The sequence below is a fragment of the Rana temporaria genome, chromosome 11 (assembly GCF_905171775.1).
Source record: "Rana temporaria chromosome 11, aRanTem1.1, whole genome shotgun sequence".
Taxonomy (NCBI): domain Eukaryota; kingdom Metazoa; phylum Chordata; class Amphibia; order Anura; family Ranidae; genus Rana; species Rana temporaria.
In genome coordinates, this window is record NC_053499.1 from 40,205,300 (window position 1) to 40,231,377 (window position 26,078).

The window sequence follows — 26,078 nt, forward strand, 5'->3', positions numbered from 1 at the left end:
AAAACACTAAAGTTAGCACGATTTTTTTTTTTTGTATACTAAGCCAGTGGTCATCAACCCTGTCCTCAGGGCCCACTAACAGGCCAGGTTTTATGTATTACCTTGGGGAGATGCAGACTAGAATACTGCAATCACTGAGCAGCAAATGATATCACCTGTAATGTATTTCAGTTATCTTGCAAAACAAGCAAACTTTCTTGGAACATTCTTTTCCTACAAAGTTTCATTAAAAATTCTACCCATCTACTGCCAGCTTTGGCGAGAAGAAATCTTTGTAATGATGTCCTGAAAAGTGATTAACCACTTGGGATCCGCACTATGGACGAAAGACGTCCACAGCGCGGCTCTCAAGTGCCGAGTGGACGTCTTTGGACGTCCTGCTGTTGACATTCCCCAGGGGGCGCGCAGCGGGGAAACAACGTGCCCGGCACAACGCTGGGAAGCCGATGCGTGTGCCTGGCGGCCGCGATGTCCGCCAGGTGCCGGCGATCGGCGGTAACAGCAGGGACGTGGAGCTCTGTGTGTAAACACAGAGCTCCACGTCCTGTCAGGGAGAGAGGAGACCGATCTGTGTCCCTTGTACATAGGGACACAGCATCGGTCACCTCCCCCAGTCAGTCCCCTCCCCCCACACAGTTAGAACACACCCAGGATACACATTTAACCCCTTCCTCAGTCCCTAGTGTTAACCCCTTCACTGCAAAATACAAAATTGTGTCAAAAGTGTTTCGATACGTCCGCCACAATATCGCAGGCCTGACAAAAAAGAATTTAAAAAAAAAAAAAAAAAAAAAAATCGCAGATCGCCGCCAATACTAGTAATAAAAAAAAAATCATAAATCTATCCCCTATTTTGTAGGCGCTATAACTTTTGCGCAAACCAATCAATATACGCTTATTGCGTTTTTTTTTAACAAAAATATGTAGAAGAATACGTATCGGCCTAAACCGAGGGAAATTTTTTTTTTTTTTATATTTCAATATTTTTTTATTGAAAATAAACAAAGTTGTATAAGGCACAAGTGACAAAGACAGAAAAAACAATCGAGCTCTGTCAGATTATATTGCTTATACAAATAATCGCAAACATAAAACCTATAGATAAAAAAAAGAGACTCAACAAAAAATGCAGATAACGGGAAAGCCCATTAATATAACCATATGACATGAGAATAATCAAGGAAAAACTCAATGTCCCCTTTTTACCATATCTTTCCCCTCTTCAGTCGTTTGACCATTCATGGAATGGTAAAGAAATAGAAAAATAAAAAATAAAATAAGAGTGAAGCTAATGAGATGTATTCTTGACTCCCTAGGGTCCAACTAGTGGTTGTCCAGAGGGAAATTTTAATAAAAAAAAAAAAAAAATGGGATATTATTATAATAAAAAGTAAAAAATATCCTGTATTTTTATGTTTATAGCGCAAAAAAAAAAAAAAAAAAAAATCGCATAGATGATCAAATACCACCAAAAGAAAGCTCTCTTTGTGGGAAAAAAAATGATAAAAATATAATTTGGGTACAGTGTTGTATGACCGTGCAATTGTCATTCAAAATGCGTCAAAATTGGGCTGGGCACGAAGGGGGTTTAAGTGCCCAGTAATGAAGTGATTAAAACCCAGCAGTAGGTCCACTAGTTCTAACATCAATACAAAACAAAAAAATATATAGGAAGATTTAGCTAGAGTTACACTTTAAAGAAGATCTGTACTGAGAAAAATATGTTTGCTATCATTTCTGACCATTTCACCAAAAAAAAAAAAAAAAGCTAATCACCTTGTTTTTTCTGGAGTCACTGACGCAGAACAAGCAATTTTATATAGCTATTTGTATTTATAGTACAGATATAATAGAATTTCTGTAAGGCTTTGTTTAAAAGTCTCCTATGCAGTTGTGTCTCAAGTCAATAAAATTTGTGACTTTATCCAGGTGTAGCCTCCCTCCGCCCATCTAATACACTTGTCCATCCAGTCCTTACAGCCAGTGCACCTTACCTTCACACATCCTCAACAGCATATACTGGAGGCAGTCTAAGCAGTGCTGATGCTTTAGAGGTAAGCTTTTCATTCATTTAATTTCACTCACCTGATTTATAAGAATGCTTAAAGTGCTGGTTTTTTTTTGTTTTGTTTTTTCAAAATTCCATAATATGAGCATAGACATGCATTTGTATTCCATCTCCAAAAAATAAAAGTAAAGACAGCAAAATACTATCAGTAACTTTAGAGTAATCCTGTGTGTCAGGGCAGGTTCATTGCTTTGGTGTTTGTGCTGCTGTGCATCTTTAAGGCTTTTTTTTTTATATATATATAAGACTTATTACTTTGTTTTGGCAAGCACACCGTGCATAAAATAATTGTTGCGGTGAACACACCCTGCAGTTAAGGTAAAACTGTTCCCGATAAAAATAACATTTATATATCATTCGAATAATGAATATTTGTATGCAACGGTTTAGATTTTTTATTTTTTTTTGCTGAGGATGGATCTGTTTAGGGCTGGGATCGCACATATGCGGACGCGGTTTTAGTGCAGCATTCCAGTGCGGTTCTGTTAAAATTTTTACCTGAAACAGACCCAAAATCACACAGGACCCTTTTTAAAGCCTCCCCCGCACGTGTGTGAACTGTCTCCATCTGAAAGCCGGTCTGATTCAAATGTTATGCTAATTGGATGTGGTTAAAAAAGCATCAAATTTGCATATATGTGAACTGAGACTAACAGTTAAAAGTTGCTAATGAGGCGTTTAAAAATAAAATAAATAAATTCAATAATTACCAAACACTAATTGCCAAAAATCAATGCCCTGCAAATATTCACTTATCTAGCTATACTAAGTAATCTATTTAAAAGTATTTTAATACAAAGATTCCCATAACTTTTACCAAAGATTAACACTTTTTGCCATTTGAATCCATTTTAAAGAAATGTTTAAATCCTTTGTTAAAGGAAATAAATATAATTATAGGTATAAATTGATCTGTAAGGCCGGGTACACACGAACAAACATGTACAGAAGTCCGCGCGTAAACAATACGCGGGGCGTGTCCGCGGTGTCGCCGCATCGATGACGCGGTGTCGCCGCGACAATGACGCAGCGACGTGGGCGGCCCGCCTTTAAAATGCTTCCACGCATGCGTCGAAGTCATTCGACGCATGCGAGGGACGGCGGGCGCCTGTACGGTAGGTCTGTACTGACGACCGTACATGTCCGAGCGGGCAGGATTCCAGCGGACGGTTTTAAAACACGTCCAGGAATATTTGTCTGCTGGGAAAAGGCCCGGCGGGCAAATGTTTGCTGGAATTCGGCCCGCTCGCGCCCACACACGACCGAACATGTCTGCTGAAACTGGCCCGCGGACCAGTTTCAGCAGACATGTTTGGTCTTGAGTATGGGGCCTAAGTATTAAAGTATTAAAAACAGTATTAAAAACAGAACAATGTTGAGCAGGGCTTCATCATGCACCAAGTTTAGAGCCCATTCACACCTAGGCTGACGCCCATCGCCTGTAGCCATAAAAAGTTCCGGACCCTTTTTTTTCGCGCGTATCGGGCGGTTTGGGCTTATTTGAGCGTTTCCATTTCCCATAGAAAGTAATGGAAACGCTCGATTCAAGCGACTTGCGCGACAACGGGCGTTTGCTACGGGCGTTTCGTCGCTTTAATCAATAGAACTTGTCGCCCATGCAGAAGATTAAAAAAAATCTACCAACATAGCAACAAGTAATGAAAAGATGATAGTTTTTCCTATTGGCTAAAATAAAAACGTCAAAGTACAAAAACGTCGGACAACGCTGTATGCAAACGCACAAATAAGCATGAATACGCGCGACAAAACGCCGGATGACCGACGCTCAGGTGTGAATGCAGCCTAAGGTTGTAAGCTTGCTCACCTCTTATAATTAAGATGGGATACCTTGCTCTGATTTATTTGAAAGGGACATACAAAGACAACCTGTGACCCTGTACACCACTTTACTAACTCAAGTACATTTTGTATTCTTGGAACAGGCAAGCTGAGAATGTTAACCTTATTGGAAAGGTGCTTGATGTAGTAATGTTTAGACCTTTTTTTCTTTTGTAATTTTTGGGGCTAGAAACGTCATTTGAATGTTAGGTTATTAGAGAAGCTATCTCAACGTTTCACTTACACAACGGTATACTAGACCAGTCTTTTTCAACCAGGGTGCCTTCAGGCTTTTTCAGAAGAGCCTTGGCAAAATCCCTACAAATTGTCCCAAAATTGTTACATGCCAGTGAGTGGATCAAGCCTGTCTCTTAGTTGCACAAAGCCACAGGTTTTCATTTTGCACCATTACATGGTGTTCTTGTTTCCCCCTCTCCATCAATGCTGGAGGCACATTAGCTGAGGGAGGGAGAGAAACTGAGGCAGAAGACAAACACTGGAATACTAGCTAGTACCAGTGTGCAAAGCTGTATTTGTTTTGGAGGAATAAATCACTTCTATTGTTGGGTGTAGGGATGAGCTCTGGCGTGTTTGCATATTCCACGTGCAGAGCCCGCCAGGAAGTCGGCACGGCGCTGCGCTAATCACAGGCAGGGAGACGTTTTCTGATCTCTGCAGCCGACCATCGGGACAATGTTTCCCTGCCTGTGATTAGCAAGCACATTAGAGCTCATCCCTAGTTGGGTGCAGGGGTCAAGTCCTGGGGAAAAAAGTGTGGGAACTCCCACCCAAGATCCACTCCCCCACCAAAAAAAAAAAAATGATACGCTCATATGCATAATTACTAAACCGCATGTTTTTTTAAGCAAATTCTTTCTAAATCCTGCGATAACTCGCGGCACACCTCCGCAATGTCTCCTGGGAACAATGACAAAAGCTCCCAGGAGACATTGTGGCATCGAGGAAGTGATGGAATACCCGCACACTACCCGATGAATCCATATACAGGAAGCGGCCAGTAACATAAAGGATTACTAAGGTTCGCCTTCCCCTGACAGTGACTCGAGCTGGGCATCGTCGCTTAGTGAAGGATTGGCTCGGGTGGCTCGGCTGCTCTAGTCCTGCAAAGGGAACTGCGTTCCTGCTGTGAAAAAAGTGCAGGAACTCCGTTCCCACGCGTTCCCGCAGGACTAGAGCCCTGGTTGGGTGTCCTATGTGTGTGGATGCTGTTGCATTATGTAAAACTATTGGTTTAGTTTCTTGCATTGTAGAATGGGGTGCCCTGAGAGTGTGCATAATTTTACAGGGTGCCTTGACTGAAAAAAGGTTAAACATGGTAGAACAGTGGTTATCAACCCTGTCCTCAAGTACCCCCAACAAGACATGTTTTGGGAAAAATACCAAGCCATTGCCTCTGATGTAAAGCACCTGTGCAAGATAAAGGAAAACCTGCAAACATGGCCTGTTGAGGGTACTTAACCACTTAACACCCGCCCGCCGTCAAATGACGGCGGGCGGAATCCCCTATTGTTCTGACAGGACGTCATATAACGTCCTGTCATTTAAAGCCGCTAGGGGGCGCGCGCACGCACCCATCGCGTTACTGGGAACACAATGCATGTGCCCGGCGCCCGCAATTGCCCAGTAACTGAGCAGGACCGTGGATCTCTGTGTGTAAACCCAGAGATCCACGTCCTGTCAGGGAGAGGAGACCGATGCTGTGTCCCTTGTACATAGGGACACAGATCGGTCACCTCCCCCAGTCACCCCCCTACAGTTAGAACACTGACTAGGCTACACATTTAACCCCTTCCCTGCCCCCTAGTGGTTAACCCCTTCCCTGCCAGTCACATTTATGCAGTAATCAATGCATATTTATAGCACTGGTCACTGTATAAATATGAACGTTGGGTTGCCACATCATCCCTTTTAATCCAGGACACAGTAATTACACAAGTTCTGAGGCTGATTTAATGCAGATAAGGCACCAAGTGAATTTAATTACTACCTTAATCGGCCACAGAACCTGTGTAATTAATGTGTGTCCTGGATTAAAGGGATCATAAGGCAATCCTAGTCCAACGTTTTTTTTTTTTTAAAAGCCTATGGCGTGTGAACACATCCAAAAACTCCACCCGGTGCAGAAAAAAATGTGCACACACATAAAGAGTGTTCACAAAAACGTGCAGACGGGTGCAACGTCAAGTGGTTCTCCTGTGAAGAGGGACCCAAACCCTGGGCGTTAGGTTCCAGACGGGGACTGAGGTACTGTGGTCCGAGCAACCGAAGCCGACACGGACCCAACTTCTTCGGAAGGACTGCCGAAACAGAACCCTCCCAGTACTAGGTGGGGCTCCCCTGAAGGGAGACCCCATGAGAGCAAGTGAACTAAGCCAGAAGGCCATGTCCACCTACTCCAAAGACGTTCAGGGCTGGCCCGAGGACCGGCACCCTAATAATCTCACAGTGAACAAAACGTGCACAAACAAAAATAAGACAAAAAACGTGACAAACATAGTCTTAAATGAAATAAAGTGGGGGAAAGGGATAGTGAAGAGGAGAGTGAAAAGAAGTGGTCATTGTGATCAACAATGACCAGGCCCTCCGGCCAGGAATAAAAAATTCCTCCGGTCCTAGCCAAAAGGCCCGGCCCAGGAGGCAGGTGCTAAAAAAAGCGTGTATCTGGTGCAGTGACCGTGGTATCTTAAATCAATGTGTCCCTCACACACAGTGATCTTCAGATACCCCTGGACTGCCACTCCAGGGGCACATGCACCATAGGCTTTTCATTCCATATCCGACCCCCCGACCGGCCATTGCAGCCCTCCACCCCTGCCAGCTAGAGAGCCCCTTCAAGGTTTTCTTGGGGAGAACTGCCAGGCCAGTTAGCAGCCTCCACCAATACTAGCCCCTCCAGAACCTCCGTCAACCCGGCGGATTTGCATGGTCCTACCCTGTTCCACCCCAGGACATTACCAGCTCCTCCAACCGGATCGCTGACAGAGATAGCACTTACACCAGCCAGCCAGAAGGCCAGACTAGAACTCGGCAAAAAGACCAAGACCAAGCGCAGCACCCATCCTCACCAGGAGCACCCTTCCGGATGGCTCAGACTCAACCATGGGCCGGCCCCCAGTATCTGTTGGGCAGCACGGCGTAGTCCCTGCTGAAACCATCCTTCCAGGTGCAATGACGTCATTGGATTGCATCCACCCTCCCCATGTAGAAGGTGCTTCAGCGCTCCGCTGACAACTGATAAGAACAGATACCACACCTAGTCCTAGCCAAAAGGCAGAGAAGCGACAGGGAAGACACCACGGTCAGCACGGCCAGAGTGCAATGGCCGAGCCTCGCCCTGGGAGAACCACCTTCATGATCATGGTGTCTCCCCTGCCAGGTAAGTATCCTAGTCCAACGGTTCTGCTGCAAAACAAGCATTTGATCAGCTGCTGCAGCCAATGATTTGACCGGGAGGGGGGAGTCCCCACTGTCAGGATACAATAGCACAGCGAGGGAGATACCTGCATTGTTTGTGTGAATGCGGAAATCTGACGTTTTTTTTTTTGTTTGTTTTTTTATTATTTTTTTTATTCAAACCACTGGTTGAATGAAAATAACAAACTCGGTGTGTATAACCAGCTTTGGCCACTGATCTGCAGATCAGAAGTCGCATGCTGCTTGTTCCAAGTTGGTTTTATTGAGTTGAAAGTCAATAAAGGCGTTTTTATCAAAGCAGAGTTCCACCAATCAAAATCTCCTCCAGATACCCAAAGCCAGATACAAGTCCAAAGGAGAAAGGAGATTCGCGGTCCAAGGGCCTAGACTATGGAACGCTTTACCAACCAGCATTCGGTTGGAGGAGAACCACTTGACGTTCAGGAGAAAGATCAAGACTCATCTCTTTTGATACCAAAGGAGACAGGAACAACAAGCGCCCAGAGGCGATTAAGTTCGCATGTGCTGCGCTATATAAGTTTTCATTCATTCATTCACCCAAAAGTGGAACTTAGGCTCATCTGATTCCTCCCCCCTCCGGTGCCACAATTGGCACCTTTCGGGGGGAGGGGGGACAGGATACCTGTCTTTGACAGGTATTCTTTCCCACTTCGGGAGTCTGGGCCGCGGCTCCCTCCTCCCTCACTGGGCCAGTAGGAGAGAGGAGCGAGCCTTGTGCCTGCGCAGTAGGGTTCCCGGCGTGAAGCCAAAAGGCTACAATGCCAGGTAGCCTTACCCACAAAGGCAGCACCCGACAGCTGATGGAAACATCAGCTGCGGGTGCCAACATCGCTGGACTCCATTTAACCTCCCTGGCGGTATGATTCTTTCAGAAAAAAGGTGCTGAAAGCGGTACCATTATTTGCAAGGAAATTTGGAGTTTTATACTGTAGGCCTGTAATTCTTAGGAATAACTCACTTAAATCTGACCAAACAAGAGTTGTAGGGATCCCGGGTATGAAATTTTTTTAAAAACAAAATTATAAATTATAATATAATAAATAATTATAACAAATAATAATATAATTATAATAAAAATTATTCAATAATGTAATCAACTCAAAATCACTGAAATTTTCTCAGTTGCAGAATTGTCGCTGTCATTACTTTTTTTTCTTATGACGAATTTCCCCACAAATCGCTATCGCACAATTCTGCAAGTGATTATAATTTATTATCGCTGTTTTCTAGCTGCTCTAAAACCATTTTTGACATAAAAAGACACTTTTGGTTGCTATGGACAATATACAGTTTGCAGGGAAAAAGAACAGTTTTTATTATATAAAAGTACATGTAGGGCACTGGGCAGACCACTAGGGACAAGGGGGTGTGTATTTTTTACATACAGTACTGTAGCCTATAAGATTACAGTATACTGTATATATAGTGTTTGTTTACGTTTTTGAATTTGGCGCAGATCTCCGCTCCCGTGCGTCGTAACGTCGCAGGGAACGGAGATTGGCGGCACAGGAGGACGCTGTGTGAATCGAGCGAGGTCCCGCTCGCTCACACAGCGCGGTGGCATCGCTGGATCCAGGGACAAGGTAAGTAAACCAAGCCTGTGGATTCAGCGAGGCAAGCCCAAGTCTGACTCGGGGTTACCGATCGCAGCATGAAAATCTAACCCCGAGTCAGACTCGGGAACACCGCCAGTAGGGTTAATAAAAGCCAGCAGCTGCAGTATGTGTATGTGGTTTTTTTTTTTTGGGGGGGGGGGGCAGAACACCGCTTTAAGCAGCCCATATATCTTTTTACAGATTTATTTTAAGATCTAGCCAAAAATCCAACAGAGCTTCTAATCCTTACCTGTTCTACCCATAACCTAAAAAATGTATGGGCTGGGTCATACACTTTGATGGAATGTTTTAAATAGTGTGATACTCCGAATATTTATAAATAAATATATGATATACACAAAAAACAGCAAATCTGTTGCAGCTAACTAAAAAATATTAAAAATCATATTAGAATATATCAGACGGAGTTACAGACATATTAAATATTTCACAGTCCTGAGTCATCGTTGCTTGGACTCCTGAGATGTCTTATTCTCCATAGATCTTGCTTATGCCCTTTAAGTTATTCAGGTTAGCTATATTGGTAATTGTGTCATAACTAGTGCTCTGTATGTTTGTCTTGATGTAAACTGTAAAGAAAAGGCATTTTTATGTTTATGATATCATATTCTTGCATGATTGTATTGTACGTGCATATATACACAAACAGAACAGCTCAACGCAAACCAGGATCATCTACAAGGCAACCTTGACAGGAGTCTAGGACCCAGGGTTGCTCATTGGGTCCAGCTATGATCCTGCAGTAAACCAGAGGGGGTGGTACAACCTATCAAAGATCTGTAACAGCCTGTCACTTCACAAGGGAAGGGAAGATTTTTTCGTAGACAGTTGGTGTCTGATGGAGTCATTCTTGTACAGAAACAATGCAAATAAACAGCTGCTCCTATGCCTTTTGCATTCTTTTTCAGTATCAATACAAAGGTAGGGAAAGAAATGCCCGGAGCAAAGGGAGGAACGGAATAAGTGTAGGGCATACATGACAGGGTGAGAAGGAGAACCGGGCTGTTAGGGGTTAATATTTTAAAGTAATATGGTCAGTTAAGGTCGTACCTGATTGGTTTAGAAGAGGGTGTGACTGGGAGGGCCCAGGAGTTATAGGGTCTAGAAGGGATGGTCCAGGCACACTTGCTAAAAGGAATTGATAATGTTTGTCCAAAAACGCATGGATATATATGAGAAATAATGGCGTAAGTGTCAGGGTGGATAAGAAGCCAATTAACTTGACAGTAAGGCCCCATGCACACGAGACGCTGGTAAACTCGAGTTCAGAGGCATTTGGGCATTTTTTTCAACTGCCCCTGAACACATTTAATGTTATCCTATGTGTCCATGCACACATTCACGTTTTTTTGCGTTTTAAAGCAGTTGGGTTTAGGCTCGTTTTTTCAGACGCAACATTTTGGGTTCAGACGCAAACGTTTTTGCGTTTCAAAGCTTTGGGAGGGTCTACAATGTCTTTGTTATGAACGCTGATAGCCGCAAACGCGGTAAAACGCTGCATAGTTCGCTGCAAAAACGGGCGTTTTAAATGCCGGTTTTTGCCTTTGAAAACTTGAGTTTACATGTGTTTGCATTTGCTTCTCGTGTGCATGGTAACATGCTCACTTCTGAAATTAAGGCCTCATGTACACTGCTGCTGGTAAACGGACATTTAGGAGCAGTTGGGCATTTTTTTCAACTGCTCCTGAACTCTCCTCTATGTTATCTTATATGTACATGTACACAGAGTTGTTTATAGTCGTTTCTAGGCAGTTTTGTTTATAGGCTTTTTCTTGAACCCAAGAAAATGCGTTCAGAAGCTGTGTGTAGAGGCAGTTGAAGCGCCAAACGCGGCTAAACGTGGCAACTCGCGTTTAGCAGCGTTTCGTTTACAGATGTTTTTAATTTTAACCAAAACAAATATTTTTTTTCAAATGCCTCTGGATGCAAATGCAGCATGTAAACTCAGCTAAATGGTCGTTTTTAGACACTGGTTTCTAGCTGCCGAGTTAAATCATTCAGGAGAGGTTGAACAACGTCCCGTGTACATGAAGCCTTAGCGGTCAGTTAAAAAAAAAAAAAAAGTGTACCAACCAATCATGTTTAATTATATAGGAAAAAAATATTTTAATTAGTTACTATGGACAGCTTAAAGTGAAAACACACCAATTTAACAGTTTTCCAAAAGAAAAGTCAAGTTTGAAATTCTCATTAAAGGATAAGTTCACTTTAAAAAAAAACAAAAAAACTCTGCAGGTAAAAAATGTGCATTTATAATTTTTTGTTGCAGGAGCCTGTAAAGCGTTATACCAGCAGATAGCCAATGCCATGCAGGTCTCATGCACACTGTTAGTGTATCGTCTTGCCTGGTCCGTTCATTACAAGACCGCCATCAGGAATTTGAAGGCCCCTTGAAAAGCAGGGGGGGTGCCGCGAATTGAGAAGCGGGGGGGGGGGTCCTCTGCAGCCGCGAATTGAGGTTGGAGGGGGAGGCTTGGGGAGCTGACATAAAAAAAACTAATAATAATTAAAACAAAAAAAGGGGGGTTCCGGCCGGGCCCCTGGGGACCATCGGACCCCATACAGGTGTACTGCCTGTACCCCCCTGATGGCGGCCCTGCATATTATGTTACACCCTGAATATGGATGTAACCCATTACAAAAGGTGAACTTATCCTTTAAATGGTAATAAACTCTTAATCAAACATGCCAATCTTTTCTGCAATGATTCCTTTACATTCTCTCTATTAGCACATGTGCAGTGTGTGTGCTACATTCAAGGCATACATCTTGTGATAACTATCCATTTCCATTGTTTGTCAACCTTCTTTTTTTTTTACATCATCAAAAGGCTGGTGTCATAACTGGACACGTATGCAGCACCGTGACAATTGCAGATCTAAACACCTGTCATAGACGCAGCTAATTTTTTTTCCCTACAAACCCTCCTGCTGAGCCATTGTGTTCTCCCAGTTGGGGAAGCTGTCCCTGCCGGGAGAACACAGTGGCCCAGATTCAAGTAGAATTGCGCGATATTTGCGGGGGAGCAGGGCAACGATTTGCGAGGGCGCGCCGCAAATTTGCCCGGCGTAAGCGCGCGCAAGTTAAATGGTCCCGCCGGGGGCGGGAATCATTTAAATTAGGCGTGCTCCCGCGCCGAGCGTACAGCGCATGCTCTGTCGGGAAACTTTCCCGACGTGCATTGCGGCAAATGACGTCGCAAGGACGTCATTTGCTTCTAAGTGAACGTGAATGGCGTCCAGCGCCATTCACGTTTCACTTACGCAAACGCCGTGAAATTCAAATTTTACGGCGCGGGAAGGCCGGCTATACTTTAGCATTGGCTGCCCCTACTATTAGAAGGGGCAGCCTTGCGCTAAAAGTAGCCGTACGGAAACTCCGTACCTGGCTTGCGCGGGGCCCGCGCAAGCTTGTGAATGAGTGGTAGTATGCAATTTGCATACTACACGCTGATACACAATGGGAGCGCCCCCTAGCGGCCCCCGCAAGAATGCAGCCTAAAATCTGCGAGGCATAAGAGCCTTATGCCGCGCAGATTTTAGCCTGCAGTCGGTGTAACGAGGTTCCTGAATCAGGAGCACTCATTACACCGGAGCAAGTAAGCACTTGCACTGCTTAACCTATGGTTGCGTGGGCGCAAGTGCTTCTTGAATCTGGGCCAGTGATTACAGCCACTTGCAATAATCTCATGTAAAATCCAGCAGACTGGTTGTACCCAAGTTGATTGATCAATTTGGTGCATTCCGCCTGCCCATACATGATGTGAATCAATTTAAACAGTTTATGGCCGACTTAAAGCGGGAGTTCACCCAATGATGATTTTTTTTTCTCTTTTCCCCTTAGATGGATGCTCGTTTTGTCTAGGGGAATCGGCTAGTTGTTTTAAAATATGAGCCGTACTTACCGTTTTCGAGATGCATCTTCTCCGTCGCTTCCGGGTATGGGTCTTCGGGACTGGGCGTTCCTTCTTGATTGACAGTCTTCCGAGGGGTTTCCGACGGTCGCATTCATCGCGTCACTAGTAGCCGAAAGAAGCCGAACGTCAGTGCGGCTCTATACTGCGCCTGCGCACCGACGTTCGGCTTCTTTCGGAAAATCGTGACGCGATGGATGCGACCGTCGGAAGACTGTCAATCAAAATAGGAACGCCCAGTCCCGCAGCCCATACCCGGAAGCGGTGGAGAAGATGCATCTCGTAAACGGTAAGTACAGCTCATATTTTAAAACATCTAGCCGATTCCCCTAGACAAAACGAGCATCCATCTAGGGGGAAATAGTGTCATGTGCGGGTGAACCCCCGCTTTAAGGAGTAAGATGGGACCTTCCTTAGCAGATAGGAGGGTTTAGTTTACTCTACTTTAATTATGTCCTTGTTATCTTATGACCCATTTCCATACCTCCCCAGCTTTCAGAGATGAAAGAGTGAATATTTTTAGCACAAGTATGTAGACCAAAGACACAATCCTCCCATGCCCCGGAAAAATTTGTAGCCGTCTTTTGGGGGAAATTACGAGAAATCTCACTAAACCTTTTAGGTACAGTAAATGAAAGAGCCTAAACATTATTTTCTTTTGATTTCAACAGAAAATGCATTAGGAGAAGAAATGCATACGGTGTGATTTATGGTGCCCTATTACACTAGCTTTTCAAAATTACACATTTCAAACACAAAATTAAGACTTAATTTGTGCTATACACCAACAGTTCCAGATGCGAAGATGTTTAAAAGGGGTAAAAATTATTTTGGGGATTCCGCACACTCGCTCATAAGCAGAGACTGAGTTCCTTGTTTTGGGGTTTTGTGCTGGAAGTGAGGATGTGTTAAATACCTTCTGTTTATAATCAGGGCCATCTTTTCCATTGGGCACGCTGGGAAGTTGCCCGGGGGCCCCGCTTGCCTGGGGGGCCCCACCGGCTGCCCAGCATCTCCAGTAAAAAATTGTGGAGAGTGACGGGTTAGAACTGCCCATGCCCAGTTTGCGGAAATCACAGAGAAGATCCGGTCCTCCACGAGTGCGGGGGGTTGCTGATGTAAAAAAATGTAAGGGGGCACTGATATAAAGGTTCCCCCTCCTATATTAGTGACCCCCCTTACCTTAGTGTATTTACTCACCAGAGTGCCCCCCACATCAGAGTTCCCCTTTACATCAGAGTCTGCAGGATTCCCCCTTACAATGCAAGGGGGAACTCAGTCTGCGGACCCTGATGTAAGTGGGAAAGAGAAAGCAGTGGACTCTGATATAAGGTGGTCTCTGGTCACCAGAGCCCCCCTCCACATCAGAGTTCCTTCCTTAGATCATGATCTGCAGCGTTCCCCTTTACATAAGAGTTCCCTTTCACTGTAAGAGGGAATCCTGCAGACTCTGATGTAAGAGGAAACTCTGTGCTGGCTGGGTTATAGTAACCTGACCTTCATGTCAATGAAGACATTTTTTTTTAACTTAAACACATTGCTAATAGCACTAGCTACTGTGTATGTTTATAGTTTAAATACTGACATTTGCATTGTTCGGCACTGAAAACTGTAATTTTAGGTACTTTTTTTGCACTGGCAGTAAAAAATGTGGTTCTGCCAGTAAATTTTATGATTTTTGTCAGTAAATTCTCGTGCGTGATTGTGTAGACAGGGCCCCTGTGCACTGTATTGCCCGGGGGCCTATAATGCTCTTAAGATGACACTGTTTATAATGTCCTATCTCTAAACAAAGAAAATAGTACATTTTTATTATGCCCCATACACACGATCGGGATTCCTGGTGAAAAAGTCCGCCGGGAATCCCGGGGGGAAAACGGAGAACCTGCTCGGTCACTTTCCCCATGTACACACCAGAGGTTTTCCCATCTAGAAAACTGCTGTGAAAGCTTTGGCCGGGAATCCCGGCCGTGTGTATGCTCCACTGCAGTGTTTCCCATAGGGAAACTGCCGAAAAAAAGAGAACATGTTCTAATTTTTCCTGCCACGATTCCCGGCAGTTTTCCCAACTGGAAAACTGGTTGTGTGTACGAGGCATCATATTCTATATAAACAAAAAAAAAAAGAGAGACAAATGAGGTGGACAGGGGGATTTGGTTCCAAATGAGAAACAGTTGGCAAGGATGCATTACAATCTGTCTGTACTGTGTAGATTTATCATCAATTAAGTGTAAGGACTAGTTCACACCAATGCAGGTGGCAGTTGACGCATATTCCAGGTGCATTTTGCGTTTTTCAATACTGTACGTATTTTTGATTCATTGAATCCATCTATGGAATGAAAAACACAACCTGCTGGTCCCTGGCCCTTTCCATAAAATGCACAGATGTGAACGTGACCCATAGTAAACCATGTTAAATGGACTGTTGTGTGTTTCTGCAAAATTGAAAACGCACTAAGAAATGCGTAGGTGTGAACCAGGCCTAAGAATCAATCAAAACAACCCTCAATCAACCTGGTTAAAGCAGTACTAGCCCACAACCAAAAATGCAATATCGCAGCTTACTAATCATTACATGCAGTGACTGCCTCAGTTATTTTTTTTTGTTTAAAGCGGAGTTCCACCTAAAAATGGAACTTCCGCTTAACCCACTCCTCGCCCCCTTACATGCCACATTTGGCATGTAATTTTTTGGGGGGGGGGGAGTGGGGGCTTCAGGAGAAGGGGACTTCCTGTCCCACTTCCTCCTTCCGCCGAGGGGCTGGAAAGGCGATTAGCTTAATCAGTCAGTCGGGATCCACTTTTCCGAACGGAAGAAACCCTATTTTTCTTCCGTTCGGCGGAACGGACCGGATGCAGACGGACAGACGGTCCGTCTGCATCCGGTCCCCCATAGGGGACAGCGGAGCAGAGACAGGGCGGTCCCTGCACTGTGTGCGGGGACCGCCCTATCCGCCGACAGCTGAGCAGGGATCCCCGCGGACACACGGAGCGGACCCAGAAACGGTCCGCTCCGTGTGAAAGGACCCTAAATGTAAAGAAAAGGTGGAAAACCCCTTTAAGGCCGGAATCACACTAGTGTGGTGCGAATTTCAGCTCTCTGATCTCTGCAGAGAGATAAGAGAAGTGTTCAGCAGATTAGCAAAGTTTTTTAGATGCGAATTTGGAGACCTGGGAGAAGTTACAGGTGAGAGGAGAGTGGGGGAGAAGTGTATTGAGCTGAATGAGAGAAATTCCTGAAGAGAACTGAACACATCTGCGAATTCAGCTGCGTACCCATAGAAGATAATGGGCTTGAATTCGCACCTGAGCCGCAACGCAATGCCTAAAAAGACGTACACGGTTTGGCGGCAAAGCACAGTGCAAATGCATCGCACATATGTGAACCAGCCTCATTGAAAACGATGTATTTTATGTTCTGCGAATTGGATGCGGTTTAAGCCGCACTCAATTTGCATAGGTGTGAACCTGGCCTTAAGGTTTTTTACTCTGTTTTCACCTGGTGTTCTGGCCAGTAACACACCTCTTGTATGAGAGTGCCCCCACTCTGGATGAAGGAGCACAGATGGCAACTTTGGACAGCAGCATTGTCAGTCTGGGGGGAGTTGTGTTACAATAGTGAATGAAAATTTTCTATTTTGACACTGAATCTCCTCCCGGCCAATCAGGAAGCGTGTCATGAGACCGTCACCCAATTGGCCGAAAGGAGATCCGATCGGATTGGCCAGCAGGAGATTAATGGCGGAGAGGAGGGAGAAGACACACGTAGGGGAACAGAGCAGCAAGCAAGCAGCCCGGAGAAAAGCTGCCGCCCGCCACGCTGACCCACTGACCCGTGGGGGGGGGGGGGGGGGTGCAATCCATGACCCGGCTGTCCATGACCCATTGACTCTACCGGGGGGTGGGGGTGGTATTGGCGACGGGTGGATGGATTGTTTTTTTCGTTTGGAGATAAAGGTTTTACATAAATAAAAGTTGATTGTTGTAAGTACCCCTGCCAGTTTTAAGCGGTTTGTCTCATCCCTGTAAATGTATACATTTGGAAGCTCATGCTTGGTAGGAGAGGTCAAAAAAGGCGCAGCTGATGGTTATTTACAGATACCAATTACAAACAGGGAGGCAAAACCAGTGTACCTTTTAAAATGTCTTTATTCAACTTAAACTGTTAAAACAATTATGCCTCATTCCTCTTCAGACTCCCCTTTGACAGCAAGGCGCGGTTAACTGCAAACACAATTATAAAAATGTAGTTCTTACAGATGAGATCACATGAAGCATGCCTCTCCTAAAGGAGTTGTAAAGTCTCATGGTTTTTCACCTTAATGTATTCTGTGCATTAAGGTGAAAAACCTTCTGTGCTGCGATCTCTCAGGCATTTGTGGAGATCGATGCGAACTAGAATTTGTGTGTTGCTGAGTATCAGTGTCAGATGTGTAGCGCCGAAGAAGGAGCATTCATTTGTCCCCACCGCTGAAGTAGGCACTGGGGTCTAGATTCACGTACGGCCGTTCTACGTTGCGCGGGCGTAGCGTATCATATTTACGCTACGTCGCCGCAACTTAGAGAGGCAAGTGCTGTATTCACAAAGCACTTGCGTCCTAAGTTACGGTGGCGTAGCGTAAATGGGCCGGCGTAAGCGCGCGTAATTCAAAGTAGGCTGGTAGGGGGCGTGTTGTATTTAAATGAGGCTTGACCCCATGTAGATGCATGGCCGAACGAACGGCGCATGCTCGCGCATGCTCAGTATCACGTCGTATTTACGTCCAAAGATACGTTGGCTCAATGCCTGTGACGTGAACGTAACTTACGTATAGCCCTATTCGCGTACGACTTACGCAAACGACGTAAAAAGATACGCTTGTTCCGACGTCCATACTTTGCATGGGCTGCGCCACCTAGAGACCAGCTTTATCTTTACGCCGGCGTATGTCTTACGTAAACGGCGTAACTAATTGCGATGGGCGTACGTACGTACGTACGTACGTACGTACGTACGTTCGTGAATCAGCGTATCTTGCTCATTTACATATTCGACGCGGAAATCAAGGAAGCGCCACCTAGCGGCCAGCGTAATTATTGCAACCCAAGATACGACGGCGTAGGAGACTTACGCCGCTCGTATCATGGCCAAATCTATGCATAACTGATTCTATGAATCAGGCGCATAGATATGACGGCGGCCATTCGGACTTACGACGGCGTATCTGGAGATACGCCGTCGTAAGTCTTTGTGAATCTGGGCCTGGGTGTGTTCTGTTGGGGTCCGCCTGCTCAGTGAGGAATCTGTTCACTGATCCCTGCTGAGCAGGCAGATGGCTGATCTGTGTCCATTCCACTCCACTTATGCAGAGAGAACACATACACAGCCCCGCTCTCCTCTATGGGCGGTCAGATGTAAGTAGACCACCTGTCCATTTACCCCCGACTGCCATCAAATTCGCCAGATGGATGGGGAACCACATCTGTCTGTTTTTTTGTGGATAGACTCAGATTTCGACGGGTGTCACAGCGCTGGATCGGGGGATATGGCGGCATTGACTGGCCACCACGTTCACCTAACCTGACACCTATGGGCTTCTTTTTGGGGCATAATAAAGGATACGATTTTTGAGACCCCCACAAAGTGGACAAATTTGAAAGAGTTCATCTCCCAAGCATTTGTGGAGATCAATGCTAACTAGAATTTGTGTGTTGTTGGGTATCGGTATCAGTGTCAGGAGCAGGATTGTTCCACATTTTGTCATGTTACAACCAAAAACATAAATGTTTTTTTTTGGGATTTTTTGTCATAGACCAGTGATGGCGAACCTTGGCACCCCAGATGTTTTGGAACTACATTTCCCATGATGCTCAACTACACTGCAGAGTGCATAAGCATCATGGGAAATGTAGTTCAAAAACATCTGGGGTGCCAAGGTTCGCCATCACTGTCATAGACCAACACAAAGTAGCACATAGCTGTGAAGTGGACGGAAAATGATAAATGGTTTTCACAATATTTTACAAATAAACATCTAAAAAGTGTGGCATACATTTTGTATTCAGCCCCCCTCAGCTTTGCACATCTAGAGAGTGACATTTTTGCCCATTCTTCTTTGCAAAATAGCTCAAACACATTCAGATTGTATGGAGAGCGTCTGTGATCAGCATTTTTCAAGTCTTGCCACAGATTCTCAATTGGATTTAGGTCTGGACTTTGACTGAGCCATTCTAACACATGAATATGCTTTGTTCTAAACCATTCCATTGTAGCTCTGACTGTATGTTTAGGGTCGTTGTCCTGCTGGAAGGTGAACCTCCGCCCCAGGCTCAAGTCTTTTGCAGACTCTAAGGCTCCGTACACACGAGGGGACATGTCCGATGAAAACGGTCCGCGGACCGTTTTCATCGGACATGTCCGCTCGGAGATTTCGGTCTGATGGCTGTACACACTATCAAACCAAAATCCCCGCGGACAGAGAACGCGGTGACGTAGACGACACCGACGTTCTCTATCGCGCGAGTTCAATGCTTTTACGCATGCGTCGAATCAATTCAACGCATGCGCGGGATTTCGGTCCGCTGGTTAGACGTACTAACCAGCGGACATGTCCGACGGACAGCTCTCCAGCGGACAAGTTTCTTAGCATGCTAAGAAACTTTTGTCCGCTGGATATCTGTCCGCTAGCCTGTACACACGATCGGATCTGTCCTCTGAAACTGGTCCGCGGACCAGTTTCAGCGGACATGTCCGGTCGTGTGTACGAGGCCTAACAGGTTTTCTTCTACGATTGCCCTGTATTTGACTCCATCCATCTTCCCATCACCTCTGACCAGCTTCCTTGTCTCTTCTGAAGAAAAGCATCCTCACAACATGTCACAAGCCAAGGTCGATGCAGGAGGAGAGTTTCATAGTCGGGGTCACAAGCCAAAGTAGTTTCCAAACAGCAATAGAAGTAGCTCAAGTAGTTAACAGGATCAGACCACAATAATCTGGCGACAGGAAGTGCAGAGGCAAGGCTTATATAGGAAGTTCATGGAAGGAGCAAGGAGTTTAAGATTCAACAGAAATCTCAGACACAAGGGAGGGGTTTCCAATGGATCAGGCAGGGAAAAGTCCAGCATCCCAGATAGTTCAGTGAGAAGAATCAATGCCAGATATAGAAGAGATCCCAGATTCGAGCTCAGGCCTTGACACATACTGTATATTCTTTTTAATAATTTTTTTGAAAATTGCACGTTAACACCTTATCAGATCAGCGCTGTTCCAAGCCCGCCGTCATAGGCGTGCGCACAGGGTATGCCCAGGCACACCCTAATCACTCTGTGTGGCATAGATTTCCCCTACTAACCTAGCCCCCCTTCCTCCCGCACCACTGCTGGCTTCCCTCCTCTCCCGGCGGCTGCTGCAGGGATGTTTTAGGATGAATGTGGGGATGGAGTTGGTAAATATGTAATTTACTGACCCCTTCACTTTCTGAATGAACACAGTGAGTGATCGGTAGTGTGTTTTTGAGCTTTGGGGTGCACACCTATGACTGCAGTATCAGTCGCTCAGGTTTAGGCTCTGTTTTCAGCTGGTGGCACAGAAAGAGAACATCTCGCTCCAAAATATAATATGGCATGCAGACACTGCTGCACACTGTATTCAACTTCTATGTAAAGCAAATGAATAACGGCCTACAACTCCCAGCCTACCGGTCACGCCCCTCTTACATGTTTTACCCACATTGGGCTTAATGATAGAGGTGAGCATGTCCTGTGGCAAAAGGATTATATGCGCACACACACATCACAAGCCAGGTAAAACTTAATGATTGTAAACAGTGCACATAAATGAAAGTAAGACTCTACTGAAAACTTTTATAGCACCTATGTACTTTATAGTACTGGTGCTAGTTAAATTTAAGGGTAGATCAGAGTGTAGTTGGACTCTGATCCAGATTGTTAAATGCAAAACAGGGTCTCTGTCTCAGCTTGGTTGTGCTGCGGGCTATTCTGTTGTACTGGGGTGTTCTTCCAGCCCCGGTGCTGCAGGTGTCAGCAGTGGAGTCAAGGTTTGGGTGCTCTTTCCCAGCAGTCAATCAGGAGGGTTTGTCCTTGCTGTGCATGCTGGGGAAGGGTATTTATGGGGCAGACGCCATTTGGTCTGGTTCTTCTTCGTCCAGTGTGGCACCCACCTTTAGGGTGGCCACACCACGGCGCCCCGGCGCTATGGCCTACCTGGCCAGGGCGTGCATGCCACGCGGTGTTCCTGGTTCCGGGACCATGCTGGCCTGGTGACTGGGCTCCCACTTCTGAAGATCCCAAGCTGTACTGCTGTTCGGTGGGGAGTTGGTCTGAGGAGCGCCACCGGGGATCGGGGTAGCAGCACACTAAGGGATTGATCACCTGTCAGTCGGCACCTGGGCGACAAGTTGAAGGAGATCCAGGCGTAACCTATCCAAAGAGGGATATCTACACAAACTCAATCCAGAGAGGGCCTGTGGCAGAGGTACCTTTCTGAGGCTCACGAGGGGAGTCTGTGGCAGGGGCTCTTTCTCAAGTTCAAGTCCACTAAGGAGGGTGTGTGGCAGAGACTTTATCCTACAATTGTCAGAGTGATACTCCGGCTGCCAGGTCAGTGAGAGAGGCCTGTCCGGGTACGCTAAAGAGTGGCGCATAGAAGGGTTTTGTTTGGGAGCAGGACTGTTTCATATTATTACGCCTGAATCCGCTATTCTCCTTTCTTCTTCAACTTTACTTTCCTCACCATAAGTTTACTGTTTTTACCCGGCAGGGTAATAAAGAGCACTGCAAAGAGCACCTGTCGTGGACATTCCTTTACTTCTACTATATGCAATACGCATCAGTCACCCCTGGGAATTTCGGAGGAGCCATGAGGTGATATGCCGCCCAAAAATCCAGCAGCTCCTCAGGGGGTAGTGCTACGCTTTTTTTATTTTTATTTTATTTTGAAAAGCGAAAGGGAGGGAGGGGGGTTATAACCTCCTGTAGGGTTTATAATGGCCATATTTGTCCCATTGGGGAGATTTGTCTTAACTTCCTGTCCGATAGCCAAAACAGGAAGCCAGAGGAAAATCCTGCAAATTAAGGGAATCTCTTGGGGACCCCCCCCAGGTCACCAAAACTAGTGCACACAATGGAAGATTTCCCCTCTGTTCTGTGGACGTAGAACAGATCCTAAATGAGTGGGTAGTGATTTTTAAATGCCCTAACTGAAGAAACACAAGGATTTTTTTCAGAACAGCAGAAAATTGGTACACCGTCACAGGGACTCCATCCTTATGAAAATGCTACTGTCCTGGCATCTTTTTAATTGGACCCATGTCCCCAAGCCCAAAGGATCTGTCTTGCTAAACTTCAGAAACACTCTAATCCCGTCCTGAGAAACCATAGCCTCGGAAAATAGTATTCCCGAACCACTAGTTCCAGAGGAAGGAAGAACTTCCGAGATCCGAAAAGCTCCAAAAAATGCTAAAGAAAAAACTGAGTTGAATAAACTTGCTTCATAACCAGATGAACATACCGAAGAGGTTGCCCCACAAATCCATGACAGAATGCCCGGAGTGATGGGTGACCTAACGTCTTGAGTAGCCCAACTTCTTCTGTACCCCTTTAAGACCTGCCTAACAGAGAAACAATTATGACAAGCTGGCAGGTTGTATAGGTGCAGGAAAAAGGATATACCTGATAAAGTCTTACTAATGTGGGACCAAGAAAAACGCTTCAAAATTAACGAGTGTAAAAATGAAAGAATTAGCTGTTCTGAATGATCAGACACAGATAATTGCATTAAACCTAAAAACGTTGCCCACGAGAGCCATGAAGAAACATAATTCCTCCAAGTAGATAGGGCCACCGAGTTCTGAATGCTTTGACAAATCAAATTAGATCCCATAGGTGCAAAGGGAGAGGCACCCTGACCCTCTCTGCCACCAGTAGCAGCTTGAAAAAGCGGTCCATCTGTCGGCGAGACAGAGAATCGGCAATCTCGTTATTTTTTCCCGGAACATACCTCGCCTTATTCCAAATGTTCCACTTTAAGCAAAGGAAAACTAAATGCGTTAAGTAAACTACTACTAAAGGAGATTTAGATAAAAGACTATTCACAGCAAATGCCACGCCTTTATTGTCTGTACTTACTAGAAGCCTTTTGTTGGCAAACAAAGGACCCCATATCTCTAAAGACACGACCACAGGAAATAGCTCTAACTATATTTTTACAAAAACCGTTCGCAACCCACCTGTCCTGCCAAACAGCAGCGCACCATTGGACCCCCCATACTGCTCCAAAACCGACTGAACCGGCTGCATCAGTCTGTAAGAGGAAATCGCTATCTAGGACAAAATCTTGTTGCCACATCGTTTTCCCATTGTAATGCTCTAAAAATTGAATCCAGACTAACAAATCTTTTTTGATTTCCACCGATACCCTGACATGAGCAGCCAGATTTTTTAAGCCTGAAATAGATGAGTAAAGACGCCTAGAAAAAACCCTGCCCATGGGTAGTATCCGAGTAGCAAATGCCAATTGACCCAGCAATGATTGCATTTCCAGCAGAGTCACTTTACTCTTCCTCATGAACAGCTGGAGAAGTTGAGACAGACCAAAAATCTTGTCCTCAGGTAATCTAAATTCCATGGCTAAAGTATCTAGCGTTATTCCCAGGAAATTTATACAAGTGGTAGGAAGAATTGTCTTGTCCTTAGCAAGAGGAACCCCAAAATACTCACAGACCAACTGGAAAGTTTCCAATAACTTCAAACAATCGCCAGAATCCGCTGGACCCTTAAATAAAAAATCATCCAAATAGTGGATTAGGCAATCCGAAACGGCCACCGTACTCACCACCCATTTCAAAAAAGTTGAAAAGGCTTCAAAATAAAAGCAAGATACCGAACAGCCCATTGGTAAGGCTGTGTCAAAATAAAATTGATTCTCAAACTGAATCCCTAAGGAATTGAAACAACCTGGATTCAGAGGGAGAAGCCGGAAAGCGGATTAAATATCCGCTTTCGCTAAGAGCGCATGATTCCCTAGACGACAAATCTTCTCCACCGCAGAGTCAAAAGAGGTATAAGATACTGATGACACGGTGGAATCAATCTGGTCATTCAGGGAAGCACTCACAGGGAATGACAGGTGGTGTATTAACCTAAACTCATTCGGTTCTTTCTTAGGAACTAGACCAAGCAGAGAGATCCTAAAATCTTTAAAGGGGGGGTGCTCAAAAGGACCCTCCATTCTTCCAGCTTTCACTTCCTTTAATAATTTAGCTCTTACCTGGTGAGGTGCAGCTTTGACTGACTGTAAATTTTCTACTAAACAACATCCCGACCCAGTAAAAGCTGGTAACTGAAAACCTGACGAAAAACCTTCAGTTAATAGGCAAGCCATCCGCTTGTTTGGGTAGACTTGCAGCCATGGAAGCATTCTTGGAAGCATCACCGGTGAAGTTGCCTTTTGAAAAACCATCTTTTGGGTGTGCTTGAAGTCTACGAAAGCACTTGGATACCGGGTGAGCACCAGCACAAAAAGCGCATTCATGCTTATACTTGCAAGAATTCATCCACTTACATTGAGAATCATTATATGCAAAGCATAAACCTTTTCTGTAACCTGAAGTGGATGCAACTTTGGGCGGGAAATTGGCTGCCTTTGGGGTAAGAATAAATTTAACCACAAGCTCGCATCCTTTGCTCCCCATCAGAGGGATGGCTGTACAGCCAGCTTCTGCCTAAAGGCCTCATCATATGTCAGCCACGCAAATCCAGTAAAGCTCCTATAAGCTTCCAAGATTATGTCCACATGTTGGAATAGTAAACAACTGTTCTCCGGGAACTTCTCACACAGGATACTGGCATAAACCATAAAGGCTTGCAACCAACTGTAAAAAGACTTAATCATAGGTTTGCAGCGTTCATCCTCCACTTTTTCCTCTTTTTTTTCATACTTATAAACATCCCTGGTAGGAAGAAGAAGAGTCAATAAATTCCCCCCTCCAAATCTTTTCTTTTAATGTACTGGCTACATGAAAGCCAAGGGGGGAAAGCAGACAAGGCATACATTTTGTCTGGCGTATTTACAGTATCAGGAGCACTCTGCACAGCAATTGAGGGAGAAGGAGGCATAAGTTTGCTGTCAGCAGAAATTGCTGACCAAGCACCTGCAATGCTGGGGGGGTAACACACCCGACCTCTCTTGCTGAGAGTCGGCTTGTACACGGATTAAAGCTATAAGTTGCTCTAAAGAAGTAGACAAGGCTGATAGCTGAGCTCCTGTAATGGACTCGCCTGCCAACCCCTGGGCACGGCTTGCTCTGGGGGCTGCTGAAGGAGATGTACACCTTACAGGGATGGCGCTGGCTGCAGGCTGAACCGCTGGCTGCGGGGACACAACTGGCTCCTTCCTTCCTCTTCCCTTGCCCCGTGGCGGACCCCGCTGCATGCCTGACCCACCTGGCTGGGGAGAAGAAAACCCTCTCGCTACTCCTGCTGTTGAAGCTCCACGGGCAGACTGTCCCCTTCCTCCTACGGCAGGCATAGCGTCACCGCGCTGAGTCCTGTAAGAAATAAAAGGCTCACCGTGCCCCGCACTGCCCAGCATGGGCGGAGCAGGGCTGTCAATTAATTTCTGCACGCGCTTCCTCTTGCTCGTCCTCCGCCCCTCCGCAGCTTCCGACGAGACTTCCTCAGTCCTCGCGACTTCAGGCACCCAGCGCTCCGTGGACTCCTCTGACTCCAACATGGCCGACTGCTGCTGTGGGCTACAGACACCGCTGTCACCTGGGTCACCTCCTGACCCTGTCCTGGTGCCATACTCACACAGGTTCTAATTAATGGCCCTCTGCTGCATGTGCAGCCGCTGCAGCATTGCCAACGTTGCGTTCCACCTGGTGGGCATGTTACAATTGAGGCGGTTGGTGGGCAGGTGGCATTCCCTTTGAATGTCAGCCAGCCGAGCACTGGCATTGTATGACCGGCAGAAATTACCACAGACTTTTCTGGCCTGCCTCAGGAGATCCTGTAAGCCTGGGTACCTGCTCAAGAACCGCTGCACCACCAAATTCGGGACATGAGCCAAACATGGAACATGGGTCAAGTTTCCCTGTCGGAGGGCGGAGAGAAGGTTGGTGCCATTGTCGCTTACAACCATTCCTGGCTGAAGCTCGTGTGCCGTCAACCACGTCTGAGCCTGACTT

The 26,078-nt window shown here is 45.7% G+C and overlaps 1 protein-coding gene and 1 pseudogene across 1 annotated transcript in view; one reads left to right on the forward strand and one right to left on the reverse strand.

Moving 5' to 3' along the window:
• Positions 1 to 1,808: 1,808 nt before the first annotated feature.
• LOC120917242 (3-galactosyl-N-acetylglucosaminide 4-alpha-L-fucosyltransferase FUT3-like) overlaps positions 1,809 to 26,078 on the forward strand; it is a 32,154-nt gene continuing 7,884 nt past the window's right edge. Inside the window, exon 1 of the mRNA XM_040328390.1 lies at positions 1,809 to 2,054. The gene's annotated coding sequence lies outside the window, so the exon portion shown is untranslated. The remainder of the gene's footprint in view (positions 2,055 to 26,078) is intronic.
• LOC120918145 lies at positions 7,163 to 7,312 on the reverse strand (annotated as a pseudogene).